The 22,762-nt window shown below is 39.6% G+C and overlaps 1 long non-coding RNA gene across 1 annotated transcript in view; it reads right to left on the minus strand.

The window, feature by feature from the left end:
* Window positions 1-6,730: 6,730 nt before the first annotated feature.
* LOC142657929 (uncharacterized) overlaps window positions 6,731-22,762 on the minus strand; it is a 76,863-nt gene continuing 60,831 nt past the window's right edge. Inside the window, exon 5 of the long non-coding RNA XR_012850004.1 lies at window positions 6,731-6,959. This is a non-coding gene — a long non-coding RNA (uncharacterized LOC142657929). The remainder of the gene's footprint in view (window positions 6,960-22,762) is intronic.

The raw sequence follows: 22,762 nt of genomic DNA on the forward strand, positions 1-22,762 counted from the left end.
ACGCAGCTTCTGTGCCGAAAGCTGAGCCGGTGCCATCTTGCCGATGCTGGAACTGGAAACCTTTTAGGCCCTGACTCTGAGCGGGGCATAGGAGGCTTCCGTTGTTGGCAGATCGGGAGGTCAGCAGTAGGCCTCCGGTTGCCATTGCAGCCACCGGCAACCCAGCGATCACGTTGCTGGTGTGACGGTGGCTAAAACCCCTCACATGCTGCGATCTCTATTGAACTCAGCATCTGAGGGGTTAATCGTCCGGATCGGAGGCTAGCTCTTGTCCTGGCCATTACATCAGGGTGCCTGCTGTAACATACAGCTGGCACCCAGCGGTGATGGTGCGGGCTCAGCTCCTGAGCCCGCACTATCACCGCGATGTAATGGTACTGCGCTTTGCGGGAAGCCCTGCCTGACAGCGTCGTATATATATATGGCGGATGTCAAGAAGGGGTTAAAAAGCTTCCAAATGCACCAATTTAAAGGGGTTTTTCCATGAGGGACATTTATGATATATCCCCAGGATAAGTCATAAGAAGACCTGGAGACGTGTGCTGCTGTCTAACCGTCTTTTTTTTGAAGATTACATCATGCCAGATCGGGTTTATCTGACTTAAAAAGTCTCTGTCACCAGTTTAATACTTCTTTATCTCCTACCTAATCTAATAAATGCTTTAATATAGATAACTACTGTTTGTTTAAAAACGTTTATTATTGAACAAGTTCTAATCATTTTTAGATTTATGTACATTTTTTCTAAATGCCCAACTGGGCATTTTTTTTCATTTCACCAAGTGGGCGTTGTAATGAAAAGTGTATGATGCTGACGAATCAATGTCATACACTTCTCTTCATTCATGCCCAGCTTGACCGGACATCGCCTACAGCCGTGCCGGGACTGCTGCTGAAGAGGATAATCATCCTGGCACGGCTGGAGGCGATGTCTGGTCATTCTCCTGTCGCTCCGGTGAAGGAACTGCGGGAGTAAGTGACGTCACAGTGTGATCTCGCGATTCTAGCAGCGATCACGCTGGGATGTGAATAAAGCTGGGCATGAATGAAGAGAAGTTGGTCAGCATCATACACTTTTCTTTACAACGCCTACTTGGAGAAACGAAATTAAAACGCCCAGTTGGGCATTTAGAAAAAAATTACATAAAGCTAAAAATGAACTTTGTGAATAATAAAAGTTAAAAAAACAACAAAAACAGTAGATATCTACATCAAAGCCTTTATTAGATTAGGTAGGAAATAGAGATTTATTAAACTGGTCACAGAGCCTCTTTAACAGCTTTCGCGATCTGTTCTGCTTTAAAATTCGATTGTTGACAATTACAAAACCACAGAAGTGGGCACTTGGATCATGAATCTGAACTCTCCCAACACATTGGGTTTGATCCCCCGAGATGATATTCTATTAGCTTCGCAACCTATGTCCAATACATTCGCATATAGCAATGAAGATGCATTGAGGATTATACAAGGTGCAACTTATGACTCTGCCTTTCTGAATACTCCATCAGTTGAAGCCTTGAAAAGGCAATATGTGAATGAGTCTAAACGTAAAATCTCTTGGGACATGCATTTATCCACCTTGCTGGAGTACTATAAAGCACACAGGATCCCAAGGGGGCTTAGATCGCACTTACACCCTAATTTATTTCCAAATAAAGAATACTTTGCAAAAAATTCGAACACATATCGACCAAATATGCGTTTGATTTAATTCTCTTGAGTATTGAATATTTGCAGTCTGAAATTCTTTTGTTGGAGAAAAAGTTAAAGGATATTGAAACATTAATTTGGATTAACCTGGATAGGGTTAAGACGGAGATTGAAAAGACTAAAAGGGATGAATGGCATAGAGATTTAGAGGATTACCAAAACGGAAAAATCTACAATTGGCTGAGCAATAATTTAAATTCCTTTGCATCCCAACACTGAAATCGAGGAAACCAAAGACTGGTAACTTTCTTTACACAACCGGAGATTCTGATTCTACTGATGATTCCGTTCATATACCTTTTTTAGACAAAGGTCCCCATGGAAGCATAGGTGCACCAGGAGAGGTGGACGCAAGCACCAGCAGGAGCGTAAGAGGACGTTTTTACCCGAAATTGAGACCCCCAATGAGGAGGAATCCCCCACGAGTAAAAACGTAGTGGTAAATATATCCTCTGTAGAACTCTCTGATGAGCATTTACGTGTTTTGCAGAAGGGACTATCATTTTGTCCTGATACCGACATTGATTGGTTCTAACTTGATTTAAATTTGTGAAATTTCTTTAGATGTTTAAATTTGAAAGTATTGTTTTCCAAACAAAAGAATGATGTGTTACATGACAAGGTTGATTTCAGTTGTACATTTCAAACCAATAAATTAGGTGTTAGACTAGTCAGCACTTATATACCTCCATCTAGTCCAGTGATCGACATATTCTCTAAAATTGTGCTTAATGAGATTACACTTTTGAAGGAACATACTAAAGAAAATCCTAGGGTTAATCCAAATCTCTCTAAAAAAGAACGTAAAGCCCTGAAAGAATTTATGGGCAATGAGGTAATCACAATAAAGCAGGCAGACCACTGTCACTACACACACACACACACACACACACACACACACACACACACACACACACACACACACACACACACACACACACACACACACACCTATACTGCATTTTATCTAAAGATCCAAAATTTGACTTATTAAATGAAATCAATGGAATCATTAGGGTAGCAGTGGAGCAAAATATTATTGATCACAAATTGGGAGAGTTTCTAAAAGTGGATAATCCAATCACACCACTATTGTACACACTCCACAAAATTCTCAAATATCTATTTGCCCCCCCCCCCCCCCAGGGAGACCAATTGTATCTGGGTGGGGATCAGTATTCAATAATGTGGGGATCTTTCTAGAAAAAGTCTTGAAAGAATTTGCAGTAAAAGCCCGGTCCTATATTAAGGATACAACTGATTTTCTGAAAAGGTTAAAACGTGTTGACTATAGTGGTAGTCCGCTTCTTGTCTTTTTTGATGTTGTAGTGCTTTATACCGGCATTGAGCACAACAGGTTTAAAAGTGGTACAAAAATGTCTCACCAGCATCGGGTGTGACCCAGGGTGTAGACGATTTGTCCTCGAGCTGTTGGAGTTGGTGCTGAATAGGAATTGCTTCCTCTTTAGTGACCGGTTTTATTTGCAGCGCAGGGGACAGCGATGGGTTCCAATGTGGCCCTCATGTATGCTAACATCTTTATGTCCTCCTTTGAGGATGAATAATCTACACCTCTGCTTATATGGGTTGCATCCGCTGCTGGGGGAGATATATTGTCTTCATTTGGGAGGGTGACAGTGAGTCTCTGGATAATTTTCTCTTGGAGCTGAGGAGCAGTGTCCCGGCACTGCAGTTCACTATGGTGTATTCTGAAAGTGAGCTGCAGTTTCTGGACACTCTGGTACAATTAAAGGATAGGAGAATCACAATGCATTTGTTCGTCAAACCGAAGGACAGGAATAATCTGCTGCTAGTCAACAGCAACCATCCGGGACACATGGTTAAATCTCTTCCATGGAGTCAATTTCTGAGGGTGTAACGCATTGTTTCTGATGAAACACAAAAACAAATCAGATTGACAGAAATGTGTGGGAAATTCAGACAAAGGGGTTACCCTAGAAATCTTATACAAAGACATAAGGATAGACTTGCAGTTGAGCCAAGACAAGCTGAATGTGAGGTTGGACAGTTTTGTAGCGTTTGCACAATAAAATTAAGTTTCTGTAAAATAATTTATTTTCTGAGACACACTATTCTGAGCCGTAACTTTTTTATTTTTTCGTCAAAAAAGCAATGGGAGGTCTTGTTTTTTGCGGGACGGGTTGTAGTTTTTATTGGTACCATTTTGGGGTAAATGTGACTTTTTGATCACTTTTTATTCTATATCTTGGGAGGGGTGGTGACCAAAAAATAGCGATGCTGACAGTTTTCCGTTTATTTTGTTTGCGGCGTTCACCGTGCGGAAAAATGAACATTATTGTTTCATAGTTTGGTTCGTTGCGAACACTGTGATATCAAATATGTGTACTTTTTTTTTAACGGTTTCATTTTTTCCCTATAATAAATGACTTATTATAGGAAAACAAAACCTTTTATTTTTACACTTTTATAAAACATTTTTATTAACTTTTTTTACTTTTTACACTTTATATTTTTGTTTATTAACTTTTTCTTTTACTTTTTACACTTTCTTTTTTTTACCTGCAGCTCTGATCGCTGCTATAATACATTACACTACCTAGGTAGTGTAATGTATTCCAACTGTCAGTATGACGTCACAGTCACTCTGACAGTTGGTCTACGAGGATCAGCAGAGGCTGATCCTCATAGGCTAACATACATGGCAGATCTGGGGGCCGTTGTCTGGCCCCCGGGTGCCATCACAAGCATCAGAAGCCCCCACGATTGCATGGGGGCTGCTGATATGCTACAAACCCGCTACATGCGGAGATCACAATCGAGCCCCGCATGTAACGGGTTAATTGCCGAAATCAGCGGCGATGAGCCGCTGATCGGCAACACTGGAGTGTCAGCTGTCGGGGACAGCTGATCTCCAAGTTCCCGATGCACACTGTCGCCGACAGTGTGCCATCGGGAACGACACAGTGACTTCCTGTCACTCTGACAGGAAGCCTATCAGGACCAGCCGAAGGTTGCCATTGTTTGGCTTCCGTTTGCCATAGTAACTATTGGCAGACCCCGCGATTTCGGACCGGGGTCTGCCGATATGTTAAAAACCCCCAAAATTCGGCGATTGCACCTGATCGCCGAATTTAAGGGGTTAATTCGCCGAAACCAGCGGCAAAGGACCGCTGGCCGGCAAGAGGGGAGTGTCAGCTGTCGGCGACAGCTGACCTCCCGTTTCCCGGTGCACACTGTCGCCGACAGTGTGCACCGGGAAAAACTCAGTAACTGTACGTCCTCGTGCGGGAAGTAACCTCCCGCGACGACGGACAGTTACGTCCTGGTGCGGGTAGGGGTTAATGTATGGGATTTATATCCTCTTAGTTGCCCACGATTATATTATATATCCTTAGATACTGGAGATTTTGGATACAACAAGGGGATCTGCTCACCATGCATCAGTGATTCCGACGCCAGGTGGAACGATATTATAGAGGAAAAATACTGTTGAAAATGAGTGAACTGAGATGATTTACTTCTTTGGAGTTACACATGACTGTTATGGTCTCTTCATATTGTGTGTTTTCACATGGATGAATAATGAAATAACTAGATTGAAGTGGGGGTCTATGAATATATGGATTGTTGCTATAGATGGTTATGCAGAGTTTTGATCTATTAGGTCGACTTACAATGAGCGCTTCCATTTATCATTAAAATTGCATCTTATATAGGGGAAGTGATTCTGGGTTAAAAAAAATCAATTTCGATACACTTTATCTGGAGCATCTATGAGTTTCTTTAAAATCGATACCATTTAGACGAGACGGGCTATCTAACGTTATAGCCCCTCCCCTTGGATTTTATTGGTGGAGCATAATCATGTGACTCTGATTGCATAATTATCTCGTCCCTTGCAGTATAGTACGAGTGGGGATCTTTTGAGAACACCTGCTCATCGTAGTACTTTTAGGTTCCGTGATGATGTAGGATATGATATATCGAGAGGTGATCTTTTCTGTACGTTAGTTTATTTTATTTTTTTCTGTGACCTGATGTGAAGGAGATATAACACATTGTTTTTGAGACATGCGCAGTAACATATGTCAAACGCCGCTGGATGCTGTAGCATGGTGAGCCGATCCAGTAATTATTCGCCTTGGTTCTTCGTTTTTTCCAGTTGTCTTTAGGATCATGTGGGTTTTTATGTAAGTCTTTTGTATGACATGTATATTATAATGCACTATTGACACTTTTATATGGAAACAATGTTTAATTCGCCACCTGTGAGTAATGTTGTGACGTATTGATGTTACCATTAGTCTAATTGTACCATGTGATGCTGTACACTTACCTATTTAAAATGCTATTGTTAGACACAATGTTAGGCTTGAGAAAGACCCTCCACTTGTTATGGGTCGAAACGTTGCCGTTTTTTGCTGGATGTTTGACCAATAAAATATTTTTGGGGATCCGAAGACCTGGAGATGTGTGCTGCTGTCTAACCACCTTTGTTTTGAGGATATCCTGTGGATATGTCATAAATGTCCCTGATGGGAAAACCCCTTTAAAATCTTCCCTAAGCCCAGTTGGCCTTGCTGTCCATTGATCTCGAGCATCTTCCAATATTCCATTAAATAGTAATTTTACATACACTTATAGTTGCCAGAATGAAAATTGCCAAAACTGGAGAGATAATCCCATCCCTTCTCTTACAGAAGTAATAAAAGGAGTCAATGATAACTTTTTTTTTGAATGTATGTCTTTATATTCCTTTAATAATCGAGAAAATATATATCTAATATATACCATATGTATTAATGCTCTTGGTATGCATTTAGACTGTGTTAAGCTTAGGAGTAGTAATTTTACAACCTATGCAGACTACTAAAATACATAACATACTGTAAAATATAAAACTATATATAGGGTTTACTTACTACAAAAATAGAGCCTTTAAATAAGATTTTAAACATTCCTGAATTCTCTGATCTGGGCACAAAGACAACACGTAAGCAATTCTAGTACATTGTATTTTTTTTTCATCATTTACACAGAATATTTAAAGAAATAGAAAATCGGCATACCAATGTACCTAAAAATGTAATCTACAATTCATACACATTTTGCATATTATCGATGTTAAGTAAATGTTATTAAATGTATTCTATATGTAAGATTGTTCTTGCATCCACAGTTTTGTAGTGCCTGACTGGTAATGGTGGCATTAAGAGAAGGAGAGGTCAGTTCCAGCAATCATAGGTCAAATGAGCAGTCGTTATCTAGAGACAAATGAAATGACAATGAAAATACAATAAATAAGATCTAGTAACAATGCTTTATTTATTTATTTTTTACATTAAGGCCTCGTGCACACTTCAGTCTTTTTCTTCAGGGTGCAAGCCGTTTTTCTGACGGCTAGCACCCTGACCCATTCATTTCAATGGGGCCATGCACACTTCAGTTTTTTTTTTTTTGAATCAAAAAGTTTTTTATTAAGTCCGCAAAACATGCAAAATACATAACACAGTAGTGGAATAGTTTACAGTATAGAAAATAATTTACATACATTTATTTGACTGTATGTTACATTCTCATATATTCACTGTGTTAATATGTAAAATCGAAACAGTACATTCTCTTAGTATACTAATATACATATACAAATACATTATATATAATATTATATGTCAAATTTTTAATACCTTTCCTTAAGTACTAGATGGTAAAATTTATCTCAGAGCATACAATACAATTTCTTTTCTCGGATCCTTTTCGTTGTATATTGGGTTTTTATTCAGGAACTGCTCAAACCGGATAAGATTCATTATAGTTTATACTGTTTATGCTTTAAGTATCACTGTGCGGAGCAACTATAGTAAGTAACTAATCTAAACCAGTGTTGACTGTATGAACAGGAAAATTAATATTAGGTAAGTGTGCGTTCAGCAGCTATAATATGAGCTATCTGACCATATACCCCATCTTTTAGTAAATTGTGCATATTTATGGTTTTGATTGGCAACCATTTTTTCATATATGTATGTGGTATTAACTTGGGCTATAACTTCTTGTATATGTGGTTGTGTGGTTTGTTTCCAATGTCTAGTAATGATAAGCTTTGTTGACATAAGGAGATGTGCTATAATATATCTGGAGGAGGAGTCGAATGAATTCAAATCTAGAAATAATAAAGCCATTCTTGGTTTGAGTTGAAAATCGTTTTTCAGGAGTATAGAGATTATCCGGCTGGTTGCACTCCAGAGGGGTTGTATTTTGTTACATTCCCACAAAATATGATATAGGGATCCTTTATATCCGCATAATCTCCAGCAGTTATTGGAGCAGGAAGGAAATATTTTATTTAATCTTGTGGGTGTGTAGTACCATCTCAGGTATGTTTTGAAAACCGCTTCTTGGTGGGTTACACATCTAAAGATTTTATATATATTATTGAGTGCTGATTTCCATTCGATTTCAGATATATTAACTTTCAGCTCCTCCTCCCATTTAACCATGTAGTGGTTTTTAATCAACGAAGATTTGTTCCCAATATCATTGTAGAAAAAGGATATTCCTCTTTTTGCTTTAGTGATCATATTAAACATTGAAACTACATCAAAGCTCTGATTGACATTCGTTGGTCTTTTCAGCTTTAAGAACTTTTCAATACGTGAGAACTTGATGTGGTGGTCTGGAGGTATTTGATATTTTTCGTTTATTTGTGAGAAATCCTGAGCTATGATATCAGCTACCGATATGATATTATTTAATTTCCATTCATCTAATTCTATGCCTGGAATATTATCTTCCAGGAAACTAAGCGGGATCTGGTTATATGGGCACACCATATTATTTTTTGATACTTTCATGTAATTTTTCCACACTTTATCTGAAGTTTGTATAGATATCAAATATGTTTTTTTTAACGGTAACTTCCATATCACAGATATCATTCTGGCCTTTAAGGAGCTATAACCACTTATGTATCTTTCTAATTCCACCCATCTTTTATCAGAGTTGTCATTCCACCAATGGCTAAGTTGGTCTAGAATACATGCGGAATAATAATCTCTCAGGTTAGGGAGTCCTAGACCTCCTGCTCTCCTATGTAGTGTCATTATTTTGTATGCTGTTCTAGATTTTTTCCCATTCCATATAAATTTTTGTAAGTGGCTGTTAAGGTTAGTAAAGAATGAACTAGGAATCGGAATTGGTATTGTCCTAAAAAGATACATTAATTGTGGTAATAACATCATTTTAAAGGTAGCTATTCTTCCGAACCATGAAATTATAGATTTAGAGTAGTCCTGCATTTCGTTTCTTAATTTCATTAACAGATGTGGGAAGTTCTGTTGATATAGTTTTTTTGTTGGACATGTAAGTTTGATGCCCAAGTAGTTGAGTTCTAGAGATTGCCAATCAAGATCATGCCTGGCCCTCAACACAGAAAGAGTTTGTAATCCAATATTTATTGGAAGGATTTGGGATTTGGATCTGTTGATCTTGTAGAAGGAGATATCACTAAAGGTATTGAGCACTTCAAAAATTCTCTTCAAGGATTTCTCCGGGAGGGTATTACATAAAATAATGTCGTCTGCAAACAAGGTTATTTTATGTTCTTTTTTATTAATAGTAATGCCTTGTATCTCCTTGTCAAGTCTAATAAGTTCAGCTAACGGTTCAATAGATAAGATAAAAAAAATTGGGGATAGGGGACATCCCTGCCTGGTACCGTTAGTTATATCAAATTCTTGTGATAGAGTATTGTTGGAGTAGACTTTAGCTGACGGTTGTGAGTATAAGGCTTTAATTGCCGAGTAAATATGACCTTGAATGCCAAACTTTTCTAATACAGAGAAAGCGTAGTTCCAATTAATCCTGTCGAACGCTTTCTCAGCGTCAATTGTAAGAAAGGTTGATGGAATATTATTATATTCACAAAATTGCATAAGAGATATGACCCGTCGAGTGTTATCTGGAGCCTGTCGGCCCGGGATAAAACCTGCTTGGTCATTGATTATTAATGATGGGATAACTAATTTCAGCCTGGAAGCTAATATTTTTGCATATATTTTGACATCCCCGTTCAGGAGAGAAATAGGTCTATAGTTTGAAGTTCTTTCTGTTGACTTCCCTGGTTTAGGGATGGTTACTATTAATGCCGATAGCATTTCTTTTGGGAATGTTGCAGTAGTGGAGGCTTCTTGTAATACCTTGAGTAGTCTGGGTGCTAATATATGTGTAAATTTTTTGTAATAATCGTTCGAAAAACCATCAGGTCCCGGGGCTTTGTGCATTGGAAGGGATTTTATGGCCTTAATAATTTCATTAAGCAATATCGGAGAGTTAAGAGATTGTAAGGATTCTTCTGAGATTTTTGGTAGGTTTATTTGCTTAAGGAATTTGTCTATAAGTACTTGTGTAGGTTGAATTGTCTCTTTATCCTCTTTAAGATTGTATAACTTTTGATAGTAATCTTTGAAGGCGTTGGAAATACCTTTTGGGGACATTATCGTTTCCCCGGTCTTGGGATGTATAATTTTCTGAATTCTAGATTTTTGTGCTTGTTGCTTGATTCTTTTAGCTAATAAAGATCCTGCTTTATTATCTTGTGTATAATAATGCATTTTGGATCTCCTGAGTGTATGTTCGTATTTATGAAGTAATAAATTACGTAGATGAGTCCTTTCCTTTCCCAGTTCTGCCGAAGTGGAAAATGAATGGTTCTGTTTGTTTAGTGTTTCCAAATTTTGTATTTTTGCCATGGAGTTGTTAATTTGTAGCTCTCTCTCCTTTTTTAATCTGCTTCCTATTTTAATGAAGGACCCCCTAATATATGCTTTGTGGGCATTCCATAATGTAAATGGATTAACTTCTGAGATGTCATTAAAAGAGAAGTACTCTTCTATGTCTGAGGCAATATTTTTAGAGTGGATATCATGCGAGATTACATAAGAGTTTGCTCTCCAGATATAGTCATTTGTCTTCGGGAATTGTTCGGATATCGACATTGATATCGGCGCATGGTCAGTCCATTGTATATTTCCTATTTGAGTTTTGGTCACTCTCTCAATTAATAGTTTATCAATCAAGAATAGATCAATTCTTGAGTAGGTCTTATGCCGTGAAGAGTAATAGGAGTAATCTCTTTCTGATGCGTGTTGGATTCTCCATATATCAAAGAGGGAATTTAGTCTTAGGGATTTTTGAAGATCAAGATTTTGGTTTCTAGAGTTAGCTGTCGAATCTAATGAGTGATCTACTATTGAATTGAAGTCTCCACCTATTATCAAGTTCCCTTTCCTAATCTTTTGGGCTTTTTTGACTATTCTGTTTATAAAATGGATCTGTCTTCTGTTAGGGGCATACAAGTTTACTATTGTGTAATCTTGATTATTAATGGTACATACTAAGATAATATATCTACTTAGTGGGTCTATATACTGGTGGTGAATTGTAACCGCCAATGATGATTTAAAGGCAATAAGTACCCCTCTCTTTTTTTGAGGGTATGTTGAATATATCAAAGTAGGGTAGTCCTTATGTTGTAGGTGAGGAATATTATTTTCACTGATATGTGTTTCTTGTAGACAAATTATGTCACTTCCATGCTTTTTAGCTTCTCTCCAAAGGAGGGATCTTTTGAAAGGGGAGTTAATACCCCTAACGTTTAATGATAGTAAATTTATTCCCATTTTTGAGTGGGTAGTGTTTTGGTATTATCGAAGTAGGGCCAGGCATGATCTTAAGGGCAAAGACAGGGGTCTGATATTTCTTTGAACGCACACTTTTACAGGTTTGCAATAAATTACAGTCATTATGTAGATAACTGTCAGTACAAAAACATAACATCCCTACAACAATAACACAGAATAGGATGACTTCCAAGTCATTCGGTATCTTTATACGAACCGATATGTGGGGGAAAATTTTAAGTGGGAACATGTAATACCACATAATACATTATCATCATCAATTCTCAAAAAAAAAGTATTAGATTACCAGTGTAAAGTTAAGTCGGACCAATTCTTTGCCATTCACCATCTATTCTTGCCGGTGATCTTCTGGGAGAGTCCAGTGTAGGTGGTTCTGTAGAGATATTCCATAGCTTCAGTAGGGAATGTCCTTCAGTAACTGTTCTGGCCGTATGAACTGTGCCGTTACGATTTACCAGTATTTTCGTTGGATAACCCCATCTGTATGGAATATTATTTTTCCTCAATAATTCCGTTAGCGGTGCCATTTCTCTCCTTGCTTGTAAAGTGGCAGCTGATAAATCTTGAAACATCTTAAGATGAGAGTATGGTGAGGGTAGAGGCTGATGTATACGTGACGCATACATTAACTTTTCTTTCATTTGAAAAAAAGTAAATCTTGCTAGTACATCACGCGGTATGTTATCAGGTAGACTTTTAGGCTTTGGAACTCTGTGTGCGCGATCAATGCTAAGTTCATATTCAATAGTGTCTGGTAGGATACTCTTTATGAATTTTTGAATGTAATCTCTCAGATTTAGTCCAGCTATCGATTCCGGGATGCCCCTGAATTTTATGTTGTTTCTTCTGTCTCTATCTTCTGAATCTATCAGTTTCGCTTGGATTTTACTGACTTTCTCTTCCATGACTTTATGTGAGTCAACGAGATCATTATGTGCAGCGGCAAATGTCGCCATCTTGTTTTCTATGTGCGAGACTCTCTCTCCTACTTCAGACAAGGATTTTTGAAAAGGCTGAACAATATTTGATATGTCATTGTGCAATGTGCTTCGGAGAGCTGACAACATTTCTTTAAGCATGTTTTCTGAGACCACTTTGTTTGAAGTGTGGAAACTTTCAAAAGCGTCTGCTGCATCATTAGCATTAGCTTTATTTAAAGATGTAGGATCGTAGCTTACCTCAGAATCCTTGAGGTGATCGTCCATTTTCTGCTTCTGCTTAGCAGGGCTAGAGGACGGGGAGCAGGGTCCATTCCCTGACCTCTCCGGGCTCGGTAACCGGATCACTGTTGCGTGCTGTTTCAATATCATAGTATCGTCTCTTCCGGGTGTGCCTCGTGGGGACGCTGGCGCCATTTTAGTAATGGAGTACTTCACAGTACTCCTGGTTTGTGCCGTTCGTAGCCCTACACGAGGTGTCTGTATGCCTTCCGATATCTCTCTCGCTCTTGTACCTTTATCCAGCACTGTCTCCTCACCAGCGGTAAGTATCATTGGGGGTTTATCTGTGGGTAACGGAGCTGGACTTCGTGACCTCTCCTCATCGCCATCTTCCGGAGCTCTGTAATCACCTTCTTCCATTATGGATGAGTTCTGATCCGACTTTGTAGCCGATTGCTTAGGGAATCTCTTCCTGCCCATATAGATTTGCGAAATCCCTATCATGGGAATGATTTTTGTCGCTGGCAGGTTCTTTTAGTAGCTAGTGATGATAATCTTTGGCGGAGCTCTTCTTTCAAACGGCCATCAGCATTCACGGCCAGACCACGCCCCCCCACACTTCAGTTTTTTTGACAGTCCCGTTGCTCCGTTCCAACAAAAGTAGAGCATGTCCTACTTTGGTCCGAGATACTGTGACCGTGAGGCCCATGCAAGTCAATGGGGCCGTCAAAAAAACTAAAGGCACACGGAAGGCATCCGTGTGCCGCCCATGTGTGACGGAGCCATTGCCTAGCAACGGCCGGGCGGGCAGAAGTACATTACAGATATATTACACTAATTGGCAGCCACTTGTCTCTATCAATCACAGATAGAGAGAAGAGGCTGCTGATTAAAATAAAATAAAAAGCAGTTCATACGTACCCCGGTCGTTGTCTTGGTGACGAGTCCCTCTTCTTCCTCCATTCCGACCTTTCTGTATGACGCGGCAGTCCATGTGGCCGCTGCAGCCTGTGATTGGCTGCAGAGGCGGTCACATGGGATGAAACGTCATCCCTGGAGGCCGGCCTTCTGACGTCATCCAGACTTCCGTGACAGCCACTACAGCCTGTGATTGGCTGCAGCGGTGACATGGGATGAAACTTCATCCCAGGAGGCCGGAGAGGAGGAAAATGCAGGGAGTTCTGGGTAAGTATTATTTTTTATTCCAATAAAATTTTGCGAGCGCCGAGCATTGTCATTCTTCAGTGCTAGTCACTGTCCAGGGTGCTGAAAGAGTTACCGCCGATCAGTGTAGCCCATTAACTCTTTCAGCACCCTGTACAGTGAAGAGCGCTGCTCTTTCAGCACCCTGGACAGTACCATGCTCGGAACTCGGAAATGAAAACACGGGAGTGCACATGGGAGTGCACACGGAAATCACACGGCCGCTAAAACGGGCCTAAAGGGTTTTCATTTTCAGACAATACTATATTACAGATAACCCTCTGTTATGTAAAGCTGGGAACCATGTAAATGATAGTTCCCTGCTATGGAAAAAAAAATTATATAGTCACCTACAACCAGTATGGCTTTATGAAAGAGAGACTTCTAAATTTGATATATTTTATTTTAGCAAAAAACAACATCCAACAATTGGTATCATATAATCCTTTCGATTATACAGTTGTTTATAACCCCGTATCCCCCCCCACCCCCAACCAGACCACGAGAGGGAAAAAAATAAAATAAAAAATAAATAAATGAATTAAAGAAAAAAAATTATATTTTAAAATGTACCATCCACGTATTCCATATTGCATCAAATTTGAGAACTTGATTTTTACTCTGATATTTTTTTTCAAACCCTATACCTTGTATTAGCTTTTTTTTCCCAGTCAGTTATTGTGGGAACCTCAGATGATATCCACCGTTGCATTAATGTGATTCTAGCAATTAATAACACTCTCAAAATTGCCATTGAGTCACAGTTAGTTACCTTTAAACTAGTGGGATCTCACAAAACGATCAGAGTGGGATCCATGGCACCTCCACTCCCTTAATTATACCCACAATCCTATCTGGATCACTCACCAGTGCTCCTTCACCAGTTCTAATGACTCCAATATGTTTATTAACTTTTTGGTTTTGTACTATATGCATTAAAGTTCACCCCCCCCGGTATACCTGCTTCATATAAATGTTTAACCCTTGAAAACCCAATTTGTCCCTGGCCTTTTTCCTTTCTGATACTATCATATCTCCTTTGTGCTATTTCCCATTGCTCTCTATTTTGAACACTCGGGACCTTTATATATTCTTGTTCACTCTCTTCCACTTTGTGTTTTGCATGTTCTTCCTCTCTCCTATAAGATTTTTTAAGGAAGTTTATTTCAGAGAAAAGGGTACCTCTAGTGTAGGCCTTTAAGGCCTCCCACACCGAGCTTAGTTCTGTTATCAAATTTATTTAAAGAAAAGTAGAGATAGAATCATAAATTTGCTTATGTGTTTTTAAAAGGGAAAACCAATGGGAATTAATTGTATGTTGCGGTCTTTGTTTCCCCCCTTCCATATCTAATATCAGAAGCACTGGTGAGTGATCTGAGAGCCCCCTTGTTTGGGAACTAATCTTATTTACCCTATTAAGGGCCACTTTGTTCCCAAATACCAGATCTATCCTGGACATCACTTTATGTGAGCTGTTGTAACATGAATATTGCGATCTATCAGGGTTTCTATTCCTCCATATGTCTGTGAGACCCATTTCTTCCATTGTATTTGCAAACCTTGTAGTGCCCTCCATATCTTGTGTCAACCCTTCTATAAACCTATCTTTCCGTAAATGCATAACATTATTAAAGTCTCCCATGACTATAACTAAACAATTATGTTTATTTAATATGAAATCTTTCAGTGCAAATAACACCCTAGGTGAATAAGGAGAGACTTACTTGCACTTTATAAAGTAGTAAGCAGGAGCCTTTTGATCGCTTGTATAATGCTTTGGAATGCTCAGTAATTTAAAGCATTATTGCTTGTCAGTATTAAACTCACAGGCAGGCCATGCCTCTGGCATTTCACCCATGGCAGACCTGGGTGCCTTTGTTAGGCCCCCACGCTGCAATGGTTAAAGAGGCTCTGTCACCAGTTTATAACGGCCCTATCTCCTACCTAATCTAATAGGCGCTTTAATGCAGATAACTACTGTTTATTTTTTATTTTTTTAAAAAACGTTTATTTTTTACCAAGTTATGAACATTTTAAGATTTATGAAAATTTGTTCTTAATGCCCAACTGGGTGTTTTTTTTAACTTTTCACCAAGTGGGTGTTGTAAAGAAAAGTGTATGACGCTGACCAATCAGCATCATAAACTTCTCTTCATTCTAGCCCAGCTTGATCCACAGCACAGCGTGATCTCGCAAAATCACGCTGGGACGACACTTCCTCCCGCAGGTCCTTCACCAGAGCGACGGAAGTGTGAACAGACATCCAGCCATGCCGGGACGTTTATCCGAATCTGCAGTGGCTGGAGGCGATGTCTGTTCGGCACCCGGCAAATGTGATGCGGGGTACAAATGAGCTGACAGGGGAAGCCCCCTCCCTCTGTCACTCAATTTAGATACTGTGGTCGCTATTGACCGCGGCATCTAGGGGGTTAAACTACGAGAATCGGGGTAATCTCCCATCCCGGGAGTTGTGGCAGGAACCCAGCTGTGTGTAACAGCCGTGCTTCTGCCACTAATTTCATGAGTACAGTGGCAAGATCCACAAGATGCCACTGACGTATATAACTGTCAGTGGCATCTTGTGATCTGATGTATATATCCGCTTGTGACGAATATATACATCACAGAGCATTAAGGGGTTAATGTAATGTTGTTGGGAGGAGGGAGGATTTTTTTTTCCACATATCAAAATGGCTCTGCCCTTAGGGGATGGTTTTTGCTTTCCTCTAAATCTTAGGTAAGCAACCAGTAGATCTAGATCTACTGGTACATCTTTTACAGACCCTGAGTAGGTCACTGATGCCTTAGTTAAACAATGAGGGCACTTTAGCATAGTCCACAGGAAACCACTGTTTTTGTTTGCTACCATTCTGACTGACACATTCTTTTCTCCTCTACTCAAGCTAATTAGTTCTTCTGTGAAAATATGCCCTGTTACTGCTTAATTATTTTGGAGAAAATATTTGCAGACTTACAATGTGATTGGAACATATATGTTTGTAAAAAATCCAAATCATCGTGTGACAATAGCACCTAGAATAAGCACAGTGTACGGCCTAAACTGGGTGACTTCTTTTCTCGTCCTGATTATCATGTGGGCACAGAAAGTGCTGTAATTTACAGCCACAGCCCCGCTCCAACGGCTGAGACATGAGAAACCTCTGATCTCTGCCGTTAACCCTTTGAATGCGATCAACGCTAATCACGGCATTCATAGGGAAAATGTGGGGGGGGGGGGGGCCCTTGATGCATCACAGGGATTTCCTGTGACGTGATCGAGACCCATATTTCCTGTTAGGTCGTACACAAGTTAATGTACTGGCATATATATATGTATATATACCAGTACATTATAGTAAAGATTCAAATAAATAATCCCCCTATGGGATTACAAAAAAAAGTTAAATTAATAAAAATAAAAGATAATGTTAAAGAAGGCAGTAAAAAAAAAAAATACACGCAAATGCCCATTTTTTCTTACAATAAATAAACTTCATTAATCCCTTAAGGAAACAGCCTGTTTTCGCCTAATGGACGAGGCTATCTTTTCAAATCTGACATGTGTCACTTTATGTGGTAAAAACTTTGGAGTGCTTTTATTTTTTCAAGCGATTCTGAGATTTTTTTCTCATGACACATTGTATTTTAAGTTTGTGGTAAAATTTGGTCGATACATTCAGAATTTCTTTGTGAAAAACACCAAAATTTAGAGAAAATGTGCAAAAGTTTGCATTTTTATCAATTTAAATGTATCTGCTTGTAAGACAGATAGTAATACCACTCAAAATAGTTACTAGTTCACATTTCCCATTTGTTTCTTTATGTTGGCATTGGTTAATGGACATTATTAAATTTTTCTAGGACATTACAAGGCTTATAACTTAAGCAGCAATTTCTCAAATTTTCAAGAAAATTTCAAAAGCCTTTTTTTATGGATCAGTTCAGTTCTGAAGTGTCTTTGAGGGCCCTATCTATTGGAAGCCCCCTATAAATCACACCATTTTAAAAGTTGCACCCCTCAAAGTATTCAAAACAGCATTTCTAAAGTTTCTTAACCCTTTAGGCGTTTCACAGGAATTAAAGCAAAGTGGAGCTGAAATGTACAAATGTAATTTTATTTTGCAGAAAATCAGTTTAATCCATTTTTTTCTGTAACACAGTTGGTTTTACCAGGGAAACACAACTCAATAGTTACAGATTCTGCAGTTTTTAGAAATATCCCACATGTGGCCCTAGTGTGCTACTGGACTAAAGCACAGGCCTCAGAATCAAAGGAGCATCTAGTAGATTTTGGGGCCTCCTTTTTATTAGAATATATTTTAGGCACCATGCCCGGTTTTAAGAGGTCTTGTGGGGCCAAAACAGTGGAAACACCCCCAAAAAGACACTATTTGGCAAACCATACCCCTCAAGGAATTTATCAAGGGGTATAGTGAGAATTTAAACCCCACAGTTTTTTGTTTGCTGGATTTAGTGAAATTAGGCAGTAAAAATGAAAATCTGTATTTTTTTTCAATAAAACATAGAAATTTTCCATTTTTACAAGTCATAAAGGAGAAAAAGCACCCCAACATTTGAAAAGCAATTTCTCCCGATTACGGCAATACCCTATATGTGGTAATAAACTGCTGTTTAAACCCATGGCAGGGTTTAGAAGAGAAGGAGCACCATTTGAATTTTGGAGCTCAAGTTTTGCTGGATTGGTTTTCGAGTGCCATGTCGCATTTGCAAAGCCCCTGAGGGACCAAGACCGTGGAAAGCCCCCAAAAGTGACCCCATTTTGAAAACTACAGCTCTCAAGGAATTTATCAAGGGGTATAGTGAGCATTTTGATCCCACAGATTTTTTTTACTGCATTTAGTAGAATTAGGCCATGAAAATGAAAATCTAAGTTTTTTCTAATAAAATGTCGTTTTAGCTCAGATTTTTTCCATTTTCACAATAGATAAAGAAGACGAAAGCACCCCAACATTTGTAAGGCAAACTCTTCTGAGCAGGGCAATACCCCATATGTGGTAATAAACTGCTGTTTGGACACACGGCAGGGCTTAGAATGGAAGGAGCACCATTTGGCTTTTGGAGCTCAAGTTTTGATGGAATGGTTTGCGGCGCCATGTGGCATTTGCAAAGCCCCTGCGGGACCAAATTCGTGGAAACCGCCCAAAAGTGACCCCAATTGGAAAACTACAACCCTCAAGGAATTTATTGAGGGGTATAGTGAGCATTTAGACCCCATAGGGTTTTTGCTGAATTTAGTGGAATTATGCAGTGAAATTGAAATTAAATTTTTTCAGATAAAACGTGGAAATTTTCAATTTTACAAGGAGTAAAGGAGAAAAACCGTCCCAACATTTGAAATGCAACTTCTCCAGATTACGGCAATACCCCATATGTGGTCAAAAACTGCTGTTTGGACACGGCAGGGCTCAGAAAGGAAAAAGTGCTACTTGGCATGCAGATATTGCTGGTTTGGTTTTTGGGTGTCATGTCGCATTTGCAAAACCCCTGCGGGACCAAATCAGTGGAAACCCGCCAAAAGTTAACCCATTTGGGAAACTACACCCCTCAAGTCATTTATAATTTACCTGGACAAATGACAAGGCTCAGATGTGAAGGGCAACATGTGCATTGAGGTCTATTCTGGTGATTTTTACAGCATTGGCCCACCATTGCAGGGCAAAAAGTAAAACAAACCCCCAAGTAGTGACCTCTATTTTGGAAACTACACCCCTTATGCCATTGTAAGGGGTGAAGTGTAGTGAGCATTTTGACCCCACAGGTGCTTTTTCATTAGAAATTAATGCGCAGCGGATGGTGCAAAGTGAAAATTGCAATTTCCCACTGATATGCCATTTTAGTGCACAAAATGTTGTGCCCAGCTTGTGCCACTGAAGTCAAATACCTCATACACTGTTAAGCGGGTTCACCTGGGTATGGCGATGCCATATATGTGGACGTAAACTGCTGTTTGGGCACGATGTAGGGTTCAGAAGGGAGGGAGCGCCATTTGGATTTTGGAGCGCGGATTTTGCTTGGTAGTTGTTCTGTTTGGTTTTACTGGTATTTCAATTTATAGTGTGGCGGCATATGTGAGCTGAGCGGAGTACATAAGGACATAATAAAAGAGTATAATAATGCAGTAAATAAATTATAATTCACTGATGTAGCCATCTTTTTTTTTTTTTTTTTATTTAGTTTCAACAAATTTTAAGTATAACAAGAGGAGGGAAGGGGGAATGGGAGCAGAGAAGAATGGAAGACACAAATCAGCATTGGTATTGTATATCTACATATCCAGTACATAGTTGGACATCACATGCAGTAAGACCCTCATCAGATTTGAAAGGTCCAAATATAAGCAGTACAATAGTTAATCAGAAACATATGTAGTTGCGTTCAACATATGCAACCTAGAAATGAGATCTGTGAGTCATTAAGGTAGATATTGACAATGGGGGAGAGGGAGAGGGGGCTTATCTTATAGAGAAAGAAGCGCAAGTCACTTATAGGCAGGCGAAAGGCTCATTCATTAAAGTAGTATAGTGTAGGCAATTACACAACCGTTCAACAAAGGCTAATTGGTGGAGCACCAGCTACCGACTCTTCAAGATACCATGTGGTATACTGGGAGTAGGTGTTAAGTTTCTGTTTTATCCTGGGTGGGAGCGTGACAATAAAGGTTTCCCATAAGGAAAATAATTTTTTAACTCTCGCTTCTTTGTGTAGCGTAGCCTCCACCCAGTCCATCCTGAAAATATGAGAAAGCTTTTCCAAAAACATTTTCAGGGGTGGTGCCTGAGGCGAAAGCCAGTCCTGTAGGATGGTCTTACGGGCTGTGTTAGAAACTATAAACAGTATTTTTTTCGCGTTTGAAGCACACGGAGGAGCATCCGAGTCCAAAATACCAAAAATTGCCCAAGAAGGGAGAGAGGCACAAAATTAACTAAGTGTTATAATGCAAAGGCTTCAACTCTTTTCCAAAATTGGCGGATAATGGAGTAGCCCCAAAAACAGTGATAGAGGTCAGCGTTCATTTCAAAACATTTGGGGCAAGCTGATGTGGGAATTCTGCCCATTAAGAAGTTTCTCATTTGGGGATATGTAGGCTCTATGGACAATCTTCAGTGCCATATGCCAGTAGGATGTTGACGGAAGAAGTCTTGATGCAGTGTATAAACTGTCCATAATATCTTTGATGGATAGTTTGGGAAAATGTTGTAACCAGAAATGTGCACCTGTTGTGGGGGTAATGTAATCAATAGGAAATCTCAGGAAATTATAATACAATGATATTATTCTCTTGGTATTTTTAGTTTTGAGAAGTAGGTTAACCACCAGGTCTTGTGAGGGATCAGGAGAGATCTGGTGTATGATTTTTCTAACGTAACTAGAAGCCTGCAAGAATGGAAATAGTGCCTGAGAGGAGAAATGGAATTTGTCTTGAAATTCCGCAAATGCCAGTGGACGGGAGGCGTCCGTCAGCAATAGATCCGAGATGCATCTCACAACTCTCCCCTCCCAGCGAGTTAATATTCCAGCAGGATGTCCATGTTGAATATCAGGATTACCTACAAATGGCAATAATAGTGAAGCATGGGGAGTCAAGTCGGCACTTTTGCGCACAATCTGCCATGTCTTGATGACTGAGGAGAGGGTTAAGGCGCACCTCGTCTGTCAGGCTGCCACTAGGGCATGCAGGATGTATAATAAAGACTGGTTTGGCAAATTGTGCCTCCACGAGCGGTTTGGAGTAGTGCGATGTGTTGTGTGTCCAATCTGCCACAATTCTTAGATTAGAAACCAGGTTATAATCGCGGATGTTCGGAAAGTTAATGCCGCCATTGAATTTTGTTTGCTGGAGGACCCTCATGGCTCTCCTAGGTCGACCATTGTTCCAAATAAATTTTCTGTAGAGGGCCATGATTACCTTTTCGTCTTTAGGTTTTAAATATATGGGAAAGGATTGCATCAAGTATAGGAGTTTTGGGAAGGCCACAGATTTTATTAGGCTGGCTCTCGCTGAGAAGGAGAGGATGGAAGATGCCAAATGTGTAAGAGGTGTTTTAGATGTTCTATATGTGCGTTTATGTTATCGGCGTATAATTTTTGCGTGTTTTTTGTAGGGGTTGTCCCTAAATAGGTGATGTGAGATCGCGACTATTTGAGTGTCAGTCTCGTAGCCCAGAAAGGGGGAGATGGGCCCTTAAAGAGTAATGCTTCTGATTTTTGTAAGTTAATGGTGAAACTTGATTGCGCTCCATATGTCTCGATAAGTGAGAGGACAGAGGGGAGCGATTGTCTGGGGTTGGAAAGAAATAGCAATACGTCATCAGCAAATCCCGAGATACGAATTTCCCGGAAGTTTATTTTGATTCCCTGGACCTCTTGATCAGAATGAATCAACCATAGTAGGGGGTCTAGAGATATGTTAAAAAGGTGGGGGAAAATCGGGCAGCCCTGACGGGTCCCTCTATGAAGTCTTAGGGGGTCAGTATTTAGTCCATTTATGGTGAAGGATGTGCATACATCAGCTTGCATCAGTTGTACATAATTAGAGAAAATAGGTCCAACATTTCTGCATTGGAGAGAGGAGTTTAAGAACGTCCAAGAGACTTTATCGAATGCTTTCTCAGCGTCCAGACTGAGAAGCATGGATTGGGGAGCCGATCTAGATAATTAGAGAAAATAGGTCCAACATTTCTGCATTGGAGAGAGGAGTTTAAGAACGTCCAAGAGACTTTATCGAATACTTTGTCAGCGTCCAGGCTGAGAAGCATGGATTGGGGAGCCGATCTAGATTGAGCGGTTATTTAGCTGCTATTGCTAGTCTAATGCCTTTGGAGGAGTGATGGTTTTGTAGGAACCCCAGTTGGGACGACGTGAGAAGCGATGGGAATACCTGTTGTAGTCTATTAGCTAGGACTTTAGCAAGCAGTTTATAATCCTGGTTGAGGAGAGATAGATCTATAAGATTGCACTAAAGTAGGGTCTTTGGCTGGTTTA

The sequence above is a fragment of the Rhinoderma darwinii genome, chromosome 7 (genome assembly GCF_050947455.1).
Source record: "Rhinoderma darwinii isolate aRhiDar2 chromosome 7, aRhiDar2.hap1, whole genome shotgun sequence".
NCBI lineage: Eukaryota > Metazoa > Chordata > Amphibia > Anura > Rhinodermatidae > Rhinoderma > Rhinoderma darwinii.